Raw genomic sequence first — 12,165 nt, 5'->3', positions numbered from 1 at the left:
ATCTTTCTCTAACCTCTGGATAAATTGACCAAAGCTTTTTCTTGCTGGGTAGGAATTCTGGGAATTAGAATTCTAAAAAATATGAAAAGTCTCTTTGCTGTCATCTTATGGTCGTTCACATTTGGCACTTCAGATCTGAAATGGCTATTTTATAAAGTACTATAACTGGGAGTTGCCTGGGTATTTATTTATAGGGGGAAAATATTCGGACCAAATGTAATTTCTAATGTTGGATTTTTCCCCTTGCCAGAGGGAGCCCCCTTGTGGAATAATGTGAAGCCATTACCATGACAACTCCACTACACTGTACAGTAGAAGTCATTTTACGGCAGTACAGTAAAAGCCATTTTAAGGCACAACAGGCTCTATCTTAACAGAGCACACACCTCAAGGAGTTTTAGGGGTGTTTTACCCCTCCAGTATTTGTTTCCAGAGAGTAAGTCATCTGTGTACCAAGTTTGGTTGAAATTGCTAGAGGTGTTCCAAAGTTATGCTGGAACCTACACACACAGCCATAGAAAGAAGGGAGGGAGGGAGGGAGGGAGGGAGGGAGGAAGGAAGGAAGGAAGGAAGATTGAACGGATATGCCTTACTGGTTACATCATCCCCTAACAGGGTTTGCGTAACACAGAACGAAAGTAGAATTTGGCTGGCTATGGCTGATGTGTGATACAAACCCGGCTGTTGAAATTCATTCAGTAAATCGCTATTAATCTCAGAGGCGCAAACATAGCAGCTCGAAAGGCTTTGCTTTTAAAATCTTGGGGACGAGAATTGCCGGGTTTAATTTAATCGGAATTGTTTTGCCAAGTGGAGCTCGACTGGATAGCGCTGCCCTTCTCCACGGAGACTTGTACGGTACTTGCCGGGCTGCTTCTACGATTTCTGCCCACTTCCTGCCACGCCTGGGAAGGGCATGCCTTTAGGACAGAGGTCTTCAAACTTGGCAACTTTAAGACTTGTGGACTTCAACTCCCAGAATTCTCCAGCCAGCTGGAGAATTAAAGTTGCCAAGTTTGGGGACCCCTGCTTTAGCACGAACCCTCCGTTTAATATTTGCGCTCTGTTAATTATAAGGAATAGAGAAATTGGGGGGGAAAGGTGGCGAGAATAAACGCGCAAAAACTGCGCCAACAGAGGAAAAATCCGCCCGAGAAAAGAAAGAGAAACAAACAAACAATTTATCAAAAGGGAACACTAAAAAAAAGAAAAAAACCCTCGTCAGCGTCAGTCGAACAAACTCCCCAAGCCTGTCCTGACACCCGGGCGCATGCGTACGGCTGATTACGTCACTCCCACTTCGGCTTCGACTCCCCCTTCATTTCGTCATTCTGTGTTGCAAGCCGGGTGCTGATTTCCTTGTTTGCTGCGCTCGCCCGCGCTGGTTTTTTTCTTCTTCTTCTCACTCTCTCTCTCTCTCTCTCTCTCCCCCCCCCCCCGCCTCCTGGCCCGGCGAGCCTGGTGACTGAGCCCACCCCTCGGCTTACGTCGGTACTGTGGCGTCGGTTCGGCAGCCCCCCCTTCTCTCCCCCCCTCCCAGCCGCCTCCACGAAGGAGTGAGCCACAGTGCGGGCCTGGGCAGCTGGGTGGCCGGACGTGTCTCCGATTCTCCGACCGGGAACTGCCTAGGAAGCCACGCTGGAGGAGGTGAGTGCTGGGGAATGGGGAGCTTAGTGGGCTGGAGGCGCCCCAGTTCCGGGTCTCGCACCTGGAGCTGCTCTAGGTGGGTCCCGCGTCGTGATTCCCACCCGGCACCCTAGACACCCTATGTCATTCCTTCCATGCCCCCTCCCCGCTTCCCGGCTCCGTCTTTCTTCCCCAACACCCTTTCCCGCTCCGCTCCAACATACGGTCTCCTGGGAAGCGGCCCCTCTCTGGTCGGTTTTCCCCAGAGCCGCCCGGGCGGGAAGCTCTTTCCCAATGAGTTGCGCTCTTTTCTCTTGACCCAGTTCTCTTTCTTTCTCCCCCACCCCACCCACCCCATGGGCTTCCTATCTTTTCTCCCCACCCCTTTAGTCTAGGCTGGCTCCCCCAGCGCATCCATCTCCCTTTGTCTTCCAGCCACACTGTCCTCCCCAGCAGCCCACACGGCTTCTTTCTCAGCCGCACAAGAGAACAGGATTCCTCTCTGGTTTCCCCGCTGTTCCTCCCTGCCTCCTTCCCGCTGTTCAGCTGACTTGCAGTTCCTTCCATTGCTTTCTCTTGTGTTTCCCTCAACTCTGTAAGTTTGTGAGTCTTTCTATCTATGACCTCTCCCCTTCCGAGCCATCCCCTCCTTTTCCGGCCTTGGCTACAAGGCCCTTATCTCTGGACTTTTCATAACTTTTCTTTCTTTCTCCCCCCCCCCCCTCCACAACTTCTAATCTGCTAAAAGGCATTTCTTTTTCGTCTCAATTCCCTAGAAATGGTTTTGACATCAGTACAGGCTGTTCCCTATCCTAACATCACAGGAATTGTCCCGCTGGCTGGGGCTGCTTGAAGTTGTACTGTCATTCAGCTGTCTCTGAAAGCCACAAGTTCTTCAACCTCTTTACTAAAAAAAAAAATGGCAAGGAAGAAGAGACCTTTGCACACTAACTGTGGATAGGTTTTTATGCTTGAATGGCCCTTAGGAAAGTTATTCAGTCCCAGTTACTATTCTATGTCCCCCCCCCCCCCACTTTTGATTCATTCACATACAGACTTACATTTCTTATTTTATCCCTGGTCTCCTTATCTTTACTCATGTTGTTTTTAATGCCTGGATATATGTTATATGGGAAAAATAATATGGAGTGGCCCCACAAGGTTGTTGTAAAGATTTTAGCTGATCTGTGTATGGAAAGCAATTGGAGCAGTCAAAAGCATTGAAGGTGTCATCTTACGCTTCTCTTCCTGACTCCTGATTTTCAAGTTGTTTGGTTATTGCCCGGTCTTACTGCCTCCATCTTTTATCCCCTACATCTGGCAGCTTTTCTACAATCCTGTTTTGCAGGATTATGTAAATATTCAATTTACCGATATGATTTGAAATATACTTGAATGAATTGTTGAATTAAATTGAGTTTCCTACTTGAACTAGAAAATTTTACTTAATGCCTCTGAATTCATTTGGACATTTCTACATATGCAGAAACAGCTGTTGATTTGGAAATCTGAATTGAAACACTTTGAGTTAATACTTCCACTTAAAGCTTAAATCGAATTGACTTGATGATTCAGATCAGAATTTAACTGATGTTCATACTTTGGCCTAGCAAATTACTAAAAATCTTTGCAAGCTATTTAGTTTGCCTAAGAGAATAATTTCTGTAGCTGGAACTGGGTTAAAATGTAAGAGTGAAACCAATGAAAAATCCTTAATGGCTCAATACATTTAAGTGGTGTGGAATTCACAAGAGCAAATGCATGAAATGACAGTTGGCAGGTAAGAGTGATGTAGACATGAGTGAGTGAAAAAATGGGTAAGCGTGAAATGAAATGGTTATGAAATGCAAAACATAAAGTATATAACAGTTTTTAATTTATACTCTATACATAATTCATGCAAATAATGTAGAAGAAATATTGTTCGTCTGATGAAATGGACTACAATCCATGAAATATATGTTGTAATAAATCTATTTATCTTAACGTCACAACATTCTCTTGGTTTATATGTAACTTACAACCAGTCTCTAAGTGATTAAATGAGTCACCACTTGACTGGTTCATTACAATTTTTACCACAGTCGTTGCACTGATCATGCAGTTGTTAAATGTATCACAGAGTTTTAAGCGAATGCAGCTTCCCCAAGGAGGAAGGAAGAACCCTGGTGATGCAGTGGTTAGAATGCAGTATAGCAGGCTAATTCTGCCCACAGCCTGCAGTTCGATCCTGAGGGGCCCAAGATTGACTCAGCCTTCCATCCTTCCGAGGTTAATGAGGACCCAGATTGTTAGGAGCAATATGCTGACATTGTAAACCATCAGAGAGTGAGGTGATGCATTTGGAAATCCCATTGAAAAGCAATTGTAGGGCAGGAAAACTTGTGAGCTGTTTTCATATCAATCTGCATTGGCAGGGCTGCATCAAATTTTTGAAGATATTTACTTTGTTGTATAAAGTATGACTGTTATTAACCATAGTTTATTTGAAATATATTTTACAAATTATTTTAATTTCATTTTTTTACAGAAAGTGTGAATCTTTTTCCTCCAAAATACCATGCTACTTCCCCTGTACTTCTCTCCTTTTTCCCTACAAAGACCAGAAACTTTTTTTATTTCAGTTTTTGAGGCTTTATTTCAATTTTTGGTCCTAAAATACTACAAGCCTGAACAGCTTGAAAGCTGTCTGGCGTTGATGTACATATTTCATGAACAAACATCAGTTAGAGTAGTTTGAGTGCTTGAAGCATGTTGATACTTTTCAATATTGTGTCCTTATATCCTGACAGAAAAATCAAGTGGAATGACTAAACTTTGACAAAGTAACAACCATATAAGATAGTACAGTCTCTGCTCAAAGGGTTAGTGCTGAGCATTATATAGAAAAAAGAAAAAGCAGATAGGAAAAGAACTCCACAGAGTTGAGGAGGCCAGCAGTGAGAAGGATTACAATGTGCACTTTTCAGGAAAGACCCCTATAACAGACCTGTAGGAACAGATAGGATTGCCTGAGAAAAGGCTGCCCTTCAAATAATTTGGATTTAAGTTATTTGGGACTTTGATAGTTACATTAACTTGATACAAGTATGTGTCATAGATTAATAGAGTTACCTCACTCTGGGAGAGGGTGCTTGATCATCATTTATTTATTTTTCAAATTTATATGGCCAACCATCTCATGGAGGGTAACTCAGGTTTGCATACAACAATCCAGTAAAATAATAAACATAAAACAATTGTTACCTATAACCATTAAAATATTAAAAATATAAAAACAAGACTAAAGAAAAAAATGGAGGGATGTTAATAATGGAGCCATCTTATGAGTTAATCTGTCCCTTGCCTGTGGGCATAACTGGGCCTTGAGGGACCTTCAAAAGCTCAGGAGTAATGAGGCCAAACTCCTCTCTCGTGTGGAGATACCACAATAAAGGGGGCACAGCAGCAAAGGCCCGTCTCCCAGGACTCATCAAATGTAGCTTGCAATACAGTTGATCCCGTAAAATGCCCATTCTGTTGGATCTTGTGGGACAGGCAGATGAAATCAGAAAGAAGTAGTCTCTCAATTAACCTGGTCCCATGCCATGTATTGCTTTAAAGGTCAACAACCTTAAATAGGACCAGGAAACAAACTGGTAACCCATGCAGCTTGCGTAGGAAAGGGGTAACGTATACAGAAACTCATGTAACTGTTAGTACTGCTGCATTTCACACCAGCTGAACTTTCTGAATGGTCTTCAGAGGCAGCCCCAGAGCATACTGCAATGGTTGAACTGGAAAGTCTTATCATGTCATGTGGAGGCCATTTTATAGTGAACCATGTAATTTGTGTCACTTACCATTCTATGTCTTGATGAAAAACTGAGAACACAATCTAATCTGTAAAGTACTCCGTCATTCCACTGAGTTCTAGCATGGCAACTGTGTTGAGTATATTAAAGTAAACATTAGTATTTTATCTCACTTTGTTTAACTTAGATGCATACAATAACAGAATTTGTTTTCTTTCGGTTAGTACTGACTGTTAGATTGGAATAATAATCCGTGCTTCAATATCTTTTTTCCCTGTTCTTTTAAAATTCAACTGGTAGAAGTTTTTTTTAAAAAAAAGTTGTGATCAGTATTAAGGATTTTACTAAAGTGGTTGTTTGTTTGTTTGTTTTCAGAGCAACCTTGCATACTGAAATATTAGGGTTCACATTCCAACCAATATGACTGACTTCCTATGTCTTCAGGCCACAAACACATTTTTCTAGTATTTTAAAAATATTCACTTGGGATACCATATTAGTTTTCTTCATAAAAATGTTGAGCTTGAAAATACAGAAATATAGAAAGAAGAGCAAATCAGGATGATTATTCTCCTGCTCTCACAAGAAAGAATATACTGTTGTATTTTTAACTTAAGAGCAATGTTTCTCAACCATAACAACTTTAAGATGTGAGGACTTCAGCTCCTAGCATTCTCCAGCTAGCATGCTGAATTCTGGGAGTTGAAATCCCCGCATCTTAATGTTGCCAAGATTGAGAAACAGAGAGTGATAGGTAAAGGCATTTTATTGATTCAGTTGCAGTACAGAATTTAGCTTGTTTTAAAAGAGGATTGGCTTCTAGTTTTGATAGTTGTGTGTTATTTCCTCAATCATAGGTAGCATACCTGACAAACAAGGTATGTTTTCCCCTATAGCAGTTAAAGCAACTGGAAATAATTTTGAGTTGGGAAAATAGTTGGTGTGGATAAAATAAAACTTGGATCTGCCCTTTTAATCCTCCTAATTGTCACACTCTCACTTTAAAATAAAATGTCAGCAGTATAACTCATGGGCGTCCAACTTTTTGGCTTGCACTGAGTGAAAGGGAATTGTCTTGGGCCACATATGTAATATAAAATATAGTTAGTGTACGTAAATCACATAATAATGTTAAAAGTTTACAATCTTGTGGGGCCACATTCCTAGCTGTCCAGGGCTGAATGCAACCCACCGGTCGCATATTGGACAAGCTTGCTTTAGATTTATATGCTACTTTTCTGTATTTAATTACTAATTTATTGTATTTAGATCCTACATGAGTTATTTTCCTACTTTTATCCCCATTACAAGAATGATGAGAAATAGATTGGCGCAGTCATCCAGCAATCAGCAGCAGCAAGAATCCCAAACAATCCCTAGAATTTTCATTCTAATCTTAAATCTGGGGTTAATTTTTTACGTATAAAAGTGCTGTAATTCAGTTTTGTAAAGGCTTGCATTTAAAACATAAGTTAGCCAAGGTAGTTTTGGATTCAGGGACCACTTTTTTGCATGTGGTTAAAGAGTGCTTTGGGAATTGGAAATGTTTGAGTGGGATGCCAAAGCCAGATGGAAGGAACATGTGTTGGGATCTTGCGTCACTTTCACTTGGAAGGTTAACATTTCTGGGAAATGACTAGTTGGGATTGTCATGTTCTTTAAACACTCCAGGTTTTAGGAAAGGAAAAGCTTTTTATTTAAGAATTGAATGCCTTAAGTTCTTCCTGATCTTGTCTCCTTTTCCTTTAAAAGTCTTCTTTCACCCACTCCCCAATTTCTAATTATAGATCTTGGGAATAAATATTGGTAGCCCTTTATTTTTGTAGGTTTGATTCTTTTCCATCTGCAATTTTAATTTCAGATTGATTTACTCAGTGTTTTTTCTGTGCCATTAATTTGTGTTTTGTTAGTCCCTAATTAGGATCATGGTGTCCTAAGAAAGTTGGATTCTTCATGGGTACAGAGGAGCCAAAGGTTTCCTCATGAATTGGAACTTCTTAGAATGATATACATATACATAAGCTCAATTTCCTTTCAATATCAGAGAGAGATGAACAAACAGCAGTATGTATGTATGTATGTATGTATGTATGTATGCTGGTCTTGTTGTATTCGGGTCTTTTCCCATGTAAGTTTTAGATTGTCTTGGCAACGTTTCAGTGAGGTCTCACTCGCCATCTTCAGGCTGGGTTTTGGACTTAAAGTGTGAACCCGTGAAAATCTACGAAAATGTCTCTGTGTGTGTGTGTGTTGCATTTGTGCTGATAAATTGTCTGTCTGTCTGTCTGTCTGTCTGTCTGTCTATCATCTATCTATCTATCTATCTATCTATCTATCTATCTATCTATCTATCTATCTATCTATAGCAGTGAGGTACTGAAGTGCAAAATAAATTGTATTTAACAGAGCTTTTATTGCATTAAAACATCTTTATTTCATTTGAGCTCTGTTGCTTAGTTTAACTGTTAAAGTAATTTGGCTGGAAAATGATATTTTGATACTGTAACCTAGATATTGTTGTATTTTAAAATAATGTTTCTCTTTTATAAAGGGGAGTGATGCTTCTGTGGCCAATAATTTAGTCTGCAGCAAATAAATACAATATTGAACCTTGATGCATAAATATATGGTATCTACATGTTCTTATAATTTATACATTTAAAAAATGTTGAATGAGATGCATATTTTTGTAAAATGTTCATGTTGAATAAATGCTTTTTCTGCATTTTGGCTATTTTTTTCCTTGCAGCTTTAACCTGGACATCTGTCTCTTGGTTATAGTTTTACCATCAAAAATTGCTTTTGACCTCTTAACACTACCATAGTTATTGGTGGATTGTGGCTACTTTATGAGAGTCATCCTTCAAAAATATAAACTAATATGTAAAGTGTTGATTTAGCCCTTTCTATTTCATAGAGGTTTGTAGCATTCTTGCAACATGGTTAGCAAGGTAGCCAAGGCATTTTTGGAGGACTGTTGCTTATTGTTGGCACAGGTGTTTTGAACAGAAATGTTCTTCAGGTAGCACTGAAAAATCTGGCCTGAAAATCTGTAGGATTGTGAAGTTGTTGGAGGGAAGACAGCCCTGGTGTAGAGACAGTCATAAAAATCGAAGTATACTTCATTCTTGATGTTTATTTGTGTTATCTGTTTTGAATGAAATCATGAATGCTTGCATGGATTTGAAGTGTTTGACTAGTAGTTTGTTAAGCAGTGTCCTCTTTTAAATTTTTTTCTTTGTTCCTGAACATATAGTAGCATATTAAGATTCACCCATAATCTCAGTGTTTGGGGCATTTCTAGCCACACAGATACTATTAATCTTAAATGCAGAGATTCTGATTTATTTTCCCTCTTTGATCATGAAATTAACTATGTTTTTATAGTGATGTAATATTTTATCTTTCTACATGCTAGTTTGATATACATTTTGAATACATTTCAGGATTCAAAATCAAGCATCAAAATATTTCCATATTAACAATAACACTGCTCATAAATTGTTCCTGAGGACAACTTTGATTTTAAAAAAACACCCATTAACTTGTAGCTTGTCTCCTAAGAGAAAGATGGTGTGAGTTGAGTATTAGGACTGAAGAATTCTCAAAAAAATCAAATCATCACCGGAAAACAGAGAGACTACATGGAGTGGTTTACTGCCTTCTGAATCAATGATGACTCAGATGTTCTAGCTGTGTTTGCTGCAGCCTTAGTGTGCTAATATTGAACCATCTGGTTCTTAAATTCAGAACTAAGATATTAACCATTTACAGATTACTTTTTATTCTTATATGATAATAGACTTGTCAGTAGCAAAGTTATTTAACTCCTTGTTGCTGTCTTTTTTTTTTTTTTTCATTTTCTGAGCTGAGTTTCAGGATCTTCATCTTGCAGGCATTCTGGTGTTCAGAAATTTACAGGATTTCAAATAGTTATTTGAATATCCATTACCGGTGTTAGATTTTAAAATAAATATTAAATTACTTTGATGGGGAGCTTCCACTATGCATGTGTAAAACCATACGCTCATGGCGAACATGGTGTAACCTATGGCCATTAAATATTAGTTATCAATACATGGTATACTACATTTATCATGCTCGGGAATTCCATGTATTGTGGCCAGAAGAAAAGCTTGAATGCTTTAGGGTTATAGCTATAGCAAGACCCATTTTAGACTACTTCTATGGCACCTCAAATCACATTTATTCTTGAAAACCACCAAATTATCCCATGAAGGGGAGGGTTTGTCATCGACTGGAGGAGGAAAGGAGTGTTTCAGAGTTCTCCAGAATGTTCTGTTTCTGAATTAGTGAATTTTGTCCATCCCTATATTTGTTATCATTTAAGATAATTTATTTGCCTTAGTCCACTAGGATTCAGGTAAAGTACAATATCCAAATATTTTTTTAAAATTAAGAATCGTTTCTCTGAAAATAAGACCTCCCTGGATAATAAGCCTAATCGGGCTTTTGAGTGCATGTGCTAAATTAAGCCATCCCCTAAAATATTTAAGCACATGCGCAGCCGATCCCCGTCATTTCCTGGGAAGAAGGGGTGAACATGGCCCATGTGCCCCACATGCACCTGCCATTCCTATAGAATGGCCTCACGGAGGCCGTTCCCGCAAACCCTAGCTACTGTGCCCCTTCTCTTAGTAGCAGCCACAAAAAGAGTGGCAGGCTCAGCGACGCTAGGGCTGGCAAGTGTGTTTCAGAAACAGAGACAAAACTTCCAGCCCTCTTAGGATCAGCTGACCTGTGGGCTACAGGCTGAGGTTAAGACCAATACCTCAAAAATAATAAGATCTCCTCGAAAATAAGGCCAAGCGCTTATTTCAGGGGCCAAAAGAAAATAATATCTTATTTTCGGGGAAACACGATAGTATATGATATAATGTGAGATAACACATTTTAATAATAAATATTTTCTTGGCACTGCAGACTCCCCAGTGATCAATACCCAAAGGTGTTCCGAAAGAGTCACATTTGTTTTGCAAGTTTTCTCCAAAAGAGGGAAGAGAATATTTACCATTGGACCCAGTCCTGTTTCATCTTGTAGTAGAAGAGAACCTTTAGCAAACACTCCCCGATCATCTGGATTCAACAAGGACAATCTATGTGGGAAAGATGGTCTCTTAGGTACCTGGGCCCTGAAACACATAAGTACTGACCAGGCAGTTAAATTCCACTCTAAAATAGGTAACCAGTGCATTTCCCCCACAATGGCAATGCCAAGACTATACAGTAATCCTATAGGATGCTTCATTTTGGATCAGCTACGTTTCCAGATATTCTTCCAAGGCAGCCTTATATGGAAGAAACAATTATAAAGGCATGAATGATTGTTCTCGGTGCATGCTGTGCTATGTTGGACTGCAACTAATACACTGGCTGAAATTGAGAAAAGACCCTCCTAGCCATAACTTGTTAGAATATTCATGACTGGGAGAGACATGATAACAAGATCAGCCAATGAATAGGCATAGCAACAAGGTCAGCCAATGGGAGCTGAAAAAGCTAGGGGCCAGGGTGTGGTTTAGCCTGCAATCTTATCTGAGTCTCTGCAAAGAATTGAAGAAGAAACTTATACTCTTTCTGCTCTGAACTCTGAAATGAAACTGACTGTTCTCTCCTGCTTGTGTTCTGCTTGTAATTTCTGCCATGTTGTAAAAATCTACCATTGGTATTGTACATTTATTCAAATGTTATTATGTATATAAAGAAGTTACTGAACCAGTTATCTCTGTGTTTTCTGGATTTGATTTTTCTGCAACAAACTTTGACAACTTCTACCCTCATAGTCATAATTTGTACCTCACCCTCCATTAAGGGACCATATTGCTCCTATCCCACATCTTATGACATCTGAGCTTCAGCCGTCCTCCTGATCTTCTAAAAGGAATGCTAGACAGGCAGCTTTGCATCTTTACTATAGAAGGCCAAACAAGTTGGGTGTGGCTGAAACAGACTAGGGATTAGTCAGTTTTCCCCCTTTCTTCCCAGTAAACTGTGTTAAAGGAAAGGTTTTAAGATCCTTGTGTTTAAAAGAAATGTTTTCCTCTTTTGTTGTAGAAGGGGGATGAAGGGAATGTTATGGTTGCAAAAGCTTCAGTAGCTTGGAACAGAGCAGTCATTATCATAATTGCTTGTCAGTGTTCTTGATCGGACAGAAATGAAGATGATTGGAGTCCTGCGGGATTGGGCGGCCTATAAATTTAATAAATAAATAAATAATAAATATTTGTCCTGCTGATGTGAAGTTCAAGTACTTGTAAGAGTATAATAGTCAACTTACCTTCCTAATGCTATATTTTATCCAAGTTCTAGAAAGTATACTAGCACTTCCTCCTCTCAAGGAATAAGCAGTTTTCAAATGGGATGGCATAGTTTTGTGTGGGTCTATTATAATGTACTGTATTTTGATACTTGTCCAAATGTCAGCACTTGGCCTCACTTATTTTATTAACTGAAATTTGCTAAAGTTAGCTATTCCCAAATATGTCTTAGTTGTCTATAATAATTGGGTTCTTTTTGTTCATGGTCCTTGATTCCTAGAAATAGTAATGAACCACTTGAATACCCATCTATCTCTTAAATTGCTTGAATATCCATCTCTCTCTTAAATTTCTAATGTGGAGAAGTTGCTTTGGAGATTTCAGAATTAAATGTATTAACACTGCTTGTGTGATATATTAACTTTGATTAAATAAGTATGAGACGTGCAAAATAGATATATTGCACC

At 39.3% G+C, this 12,165-nt stretch overlaps 2 protein-coding genes across 2 annotated transcripts in view; one reads left to right on the top strand and one right to left on the bottom strand.

Moving 5' to 3' along the window:
- LPIN3 (lipin 3) overlaps positions 1-1,950 on the bottom strand; it is a 61,404-nt gene extending 59,454 nt beyond the window's left edge. The window contains exon 1 of the mRNA XM_032217307.1: positions 1,851-1,950. The gene's annotated coding sequence lies outside the window, so the exon portion shown is untranslated. The remainder of the gene's footprint in view (positions 1-1,850) is intronic.
- ZHX3 (zinc fingers and homeoboxes 3) overlaps positions 1,078-12,165 on the top strand; it is a 44,321-nt gene continuing 33,233 nt past the window's right edge. The window contains 1 exon segment of the mRNA XM_032217305.1: positions 1,078-1,647. The gene's annotated coding sequence lies outside the window, so the exon portion shown is untranslated.

This window comes from Thamnophis elegans, chromosome 5 (assembly GCF_009769535.1).
Source record: "Thamnophis elegans isolate rThaEle1 chromosome 5, rThaEle1.pri, whole genome shotgun sequence".
In the NCBI taxonomy this organism is placed as follows: domain Eukaryota; kingdom Metazoa; phylum Chordata; class Lepidosauria; order Squamata; family Colubridae; genus Thamnophis; species Thamnophis elegans.
The sequence above is the reverse complement of the archived record's forward strand: the minus strand, read 5'-3'. Positions and strand labels throughout refer to the sequence as shown.